The sequence below is a fragment of the Dipodomys spectabilis genome, unplaced genomic scaffold, assembly GCF_019054845.1.
Source record: "Dipodomys spectabilis isolate Male_0828 unplaced genomic scaffold, ASM1905484v1 ptg000327l, whole genome shotgun sequence".
In the NCBI taxonomy this organism is placed as follows: domain Eukaryota; kingdom Metazoa; phylum Chordata; class Mammalia; order Rodentia; family Heteromyidae; genus Dipodomys; species Dipodomys spectabilis.
This window is the reverse complement of record NW_024871004.1, coordinates 3,893,439-3,898,298: the sequence shown is the minus strand read 5'-3', so window position 1 is coordinate 3,898,298 and position 4,860 is coordinate 3,893,439. Positions and strand designations below refer to the sequence as shown.

Here is a 4,860-nt window from a genome sequence, read left to right as displayed (position 1 = left end):
TTGCCACTTTTTAATTTTTCATTCATTCTATGTTTTTACTAATATTCTTCTCTGGTTTCAACTTCTTTATAGTCATTCTGTTAAACTGTCTGTTCATATTTTGACAGGTTTATATACATTCCATGGCATTTCAAACCTGCATATACTTGAACTGATATCAGCTTATATTTCCATAATTAATTCATCTGCAATAACAATTTGAAAGACTGGAGATGTGAAGGACCTAGACCTGATTTTATTCTTATCCATTTGGAAGATTAATCTTTAGTCAACAAGAAAGTTTAAAAATGGCTTAGAATGTTTGGCTAACTAGCAGTTTTTATAAATGGCTTTGTACAATGGTTTGTGATTATTTTCTTTTACATGGGATAATATTTTCTACTACCTATAACTTTTGGGAAAAGAAGAAAACTAAAATTTATTACTGTGGAGGAATATGATAGAAATAGAAGACAGATTTTATGTTTGTCACATCTCTGATGAGTACCCATATTCAAGACTTGAAGTCATATTTCTTAAGGAAAATATCAAACAACATGATAAGGCAAATATTTGTGATCTTTTAAAATCAAAAAGAAAAAACCAAAAAGAAAAAAAGAACAAAAAGAAAAAACATCTGGAAGTTGTGCTGTGGCTCAAGTGGTAGAGTGCTAGCCTTAAGCTGAAGAGCTGAGGGACAGCGCCTAGGCCACGAGATCAAGCCCCACGCCTGGACCACCTAAAAAAATTATTTTAAAAGGAATATATTTTCAGGAGATTAAATATAGGTTACCATTGATTTGAGAATGACAACCTTTTTATACTACATAACCAAGTTTTACTGAAGTACCAGTGTTTTGAAGCACTAAGGATCTTCTCAATTAATGTTTTTCTGAATTCTATTTGACTTCTAATTCAAGTTTTCCGAGCCTTGGTAGAAAAATTATGGATTTTATCCTTCCAGGAACTATTTTTTGTCCTACTTATACTGGACTGAAATCTTTCATTAATCATTAGGAGAGGGGTATTAAAGATATTCTTGTGACATTTGTGATCTTGATCACTCATATGGGCTGGTTATCTGTTAATTGAAAGTGTGAATTACAGTAGTTTCTCTCAGATTTTGTGATCTCATCTTTCATTTTAAGTTGCCTTGCATTTCACAATTGCTTACTGCTAAACCCTGTGTAATTGGGGCCCTAAATTATTATAGGAAATGAGAAGTTAAGATGAGTCTTCAATTACTTTCTGTTGGCATGTTGCATGGGCCTAGGTGAGAAGACTTGCCCTTGTTATCTGATGATGCAGATAACTGGAACCTGGGATCCTAGGACGCGTGGGTCCTGTAGAATAATAATACCCTTTGGACATCATATCAGCAAAATTTGGGTATGATCAGAAATATGGAGAAAACCATTCTTGGTCCAGCGAGTTAAAACAATATACAGAGCAGCAGAGTAAAATCCCTTGCAGATTAGAGGAAAACAACATTTTTTTTTACCATGTGAATTCAGTAGACTAAGAACACTTGGAAGGTATCACAAGTTTATACCGAAGACATTGCACTGATACTTCTTATATTCTAATATATATTCTAAACCTAATTATTTATATTCCAATCTATTTATTATAATAAATATCAATTTATTTGTCAAATTATCGATTAATTCTAGTAAGTTTCATTGTATGAAACATAAAATTAGCACATATAAATACAAAATATATAACTATATGTAATATAAGGAAATGTTTTTCATTGTTCTGTTGTGGTTAAGGTATCAAAGGCAACTCTGTTTTACAGTATTATTCCATTATCTCTACCTCAGAGTTTGGTAGAGTTAGACCTAAAGCTTTACCATTTGTAGATTTACAGCCTAGAGGCAAGAGGAAACACTGTGACTAAAACATTACCAATGTAAGGCCTAATATCAAGGAGAAAAATATGGACTTCTCCTGGATCTATGGAAATATTTGGTGATAGAAATTCAGTAGTGTATGTTCCTATCTGGTTGGATGGTAGACAGGTCAGGACAATAATGCATAAGAACATTTTTTTTCACCTTCTTGGCTTTAGCTATTGTTGAAATGGTAGGTATAATAAACAACTACATTTTGATAAAATACTTTCTAGTCAGAACTGTTTATTTCTCTATGATCCCTTGTAACTAAGATTAGTTTTGTTCCAGTAAGATAATCTTTGCTGTCAGGGTAAGATATTCTGTTTGGTCTGTTACTACATGGAAGAAGGGTAAAGGGTCAGTAGACATTTGTGCCAGTAAGACCTCATTTGGGAAATTTTAAGCTGCAAAAGTTTAGAAGTAGCTCTTCAGCAAGGCTTACTTTGAATCCATTAGCTCCACAAAGCTAACTCAGTTGATAAATAAGTACTTGAAAAGCCATCTCTTTGAACCTAGCTATAAAGGCTTCAAAGTATGATCAAATTTAAAATGAAAAAGACTTAAAATAGTCATTGGCAAAAAAATGCAAGTGTGAGCTATCTACCAAACAATATGTTTTTTCCACTATACACAGAATTTCAGAGAAATAAGATCAATAGCATTGTTAGTAACAATAAGGTTTCCTTGTTACAAATAGACAACCAAGGATATATGCCTGTATAGAGACTGCATCATTAACTACTTAAATTTACAGGATACCACATGCTTCGGCAGCACATATACATAAATTACAACAATATAGAGATTAACATGCCACTTGGACAAGGATGATATGAAAATATGCGAATTATTCCATATTTTTCATTCTTCAGTTGGTAGAAATGACAAACAGTTATTAAAAAGTTGATTACAAAAATACAAGTTTAACAACATATGTGATTCATATAATTAAAAGTTAGTTTGATATCAGTGTATTAAATCTTCACCTTAGAAAGGTCTTTACATAGCATAACCTTTACAAAATTTTTGAAATTAGATAACATTTTAATTTTATCCCAAAGAAATAAAATACTATAAGGACCTAGGAGAAAAAAGAATCTTAAACTGTTTTTATATGGAATGCAATCTGTAAGGACACATTTATTTATGAATTTATATAATATATAACAATGTAGTATTCAAAGTATTATATCTAGGAGAGAATGAAATAGATTTGGACATTTTACAAACAGAATACAGAATATGTTAAAATATACTTTCTTCAGACAAGCACCAGAAATATCTTCAGGTTCTGTACTACTCATTTCAACAGATATGGTAAAATTATTTCTGATTTTAAAAATCACAAGGTCTACAGAAATCATTATAGATGTATACAAACAACTCTTGAATATATTTTGACATCAAAGTCAGGCAATTCATTTGGAAGAATACCATGGAATCCATGAATTTTTAAAGTAAGATATTGCTGTTGCTTTGTATTGTGAAAATATTTTGTACAGAGACAAAGGATGGACTGGCATTTTTTAAATTTAAGTAACTTAACCAAATCATTAAGACATAGGAGAACAATTTGTACAGCCTTTCATAACTTCAAAGAGGTAGTCATACATACTTATCTTTTGGCAGTATCAAATGCAGTTTCTTCCAAGTTGTTCTTCAGACCTGGTTTAAAATAATGGTTCAAAAGAAGGAGATCAAACGTATCTTTGCTGTTTCTATTCCCAGCAGCAAGATGCAAGGAGGTCAAGAGGCCTTTCGTTTAGACATTGGTATCTGCATCATGATGAAGTAAGAAAGAAGCCACACTGGTATTATTCCACGTATAAGCACTGTGCAGGGGTGTCCAGCCATTCACAGTTATTGCATAAATATCTGCCTCGAGCCACCAACTCATGGACAATGTCTCAGTGTCAACTGTAGGTTTCCTGATGAAGAGCAGTGTACTCATCGTCATCCCTAGTATTCACACGAGTGGCCTTTTTGGAAAGTTTTCGCCACACTGTAGAAAGCCGATTAATTTCAGCAGCCCAAAGAAGAAATTTGCTTGGATCCTTCTGCATTTTTTTCTTACAAATGATACCATTCCTCACTTTTTCATCTTCTTCCTTGTCTTCATCAGAATTGCCTAACCAGAGACTTTGAGTACCAGTTGGAATGAGATGTCCATGTATTTCCCCAGTAGTTGACGTTGGTTTAATAATTAAACTTCAGTAGAGAAGCAAAAAGTTTAAAAACTGTTACAAAGTAAAGTAATTAATCAGAATATGTTACTATTCATAATAATCATAAGCTGAATTTATAGTGATATTCAAATATGTAAGAAATGAGACAATTTGCCATACATTTGCACTTAATAAGTGAGAAAGAATTTTCTAGGTCTTTTAAAATATATCTTAAGTTTAATAAAGAACCTATTCTGTCACATCATATGATAATCAGATAAAGCTGATATTAGAGCAAAGAACAGATTCTACTAAGTTTTTGTATGTTAATGTATATACTTATTTTGGTTGTGGGAAACTGTGGGGATTTCGACTTGAGTTATTGCTCTTGCTAGGCAGGCGTCATATCAGTGGTTAATTTTAGGATAGGGGTTCCCTTTCCACAAGAACATGCACCTGATCTGTCCTTTTAGCCTTCCCATCATCAATGGCATCAGAGTTGCAGATCAACTTGTCTAACTTCCTACCTTGGCTGGCCTGGATTCCACAGTCCTTCCAATCTTAGCCTGTAGATAGTGCAGTGTGGTAGAAATGATCCAATGCACCCAGCTATAGATTGAGAAGGAGGTCCACTAAACTTTCGGCCTGGTTTTATTCTTAAGCCTCCTCAGTAGTTACGAGTAGAGGTGGGAGCCCCTGGTGCCAAGCAGTAAGAGTATTTTTTAAAGTAACTAGACATATATATGACTTGTGATTACCTCAGGAAAAAAATTCAAAAAAATAATGTTTAAATATTCACATTATAAATATTTTAAAAA

At 32.9% G+C, this 4,860-nt stretch overlaps 1 pseudogene; it reads left to right on the top strand.

Moving 5' to 3' along the window:
• The first annotated feature begins 2,639 nt into the window (after nucleotides 1–2,639).
• Nucleotides 2,640–2,739, top strand: LOC122128279 (annotated as a pseudogene).
• Nucleotides 2,740–4,860: the final 2,121 nt, after the last annotated feature.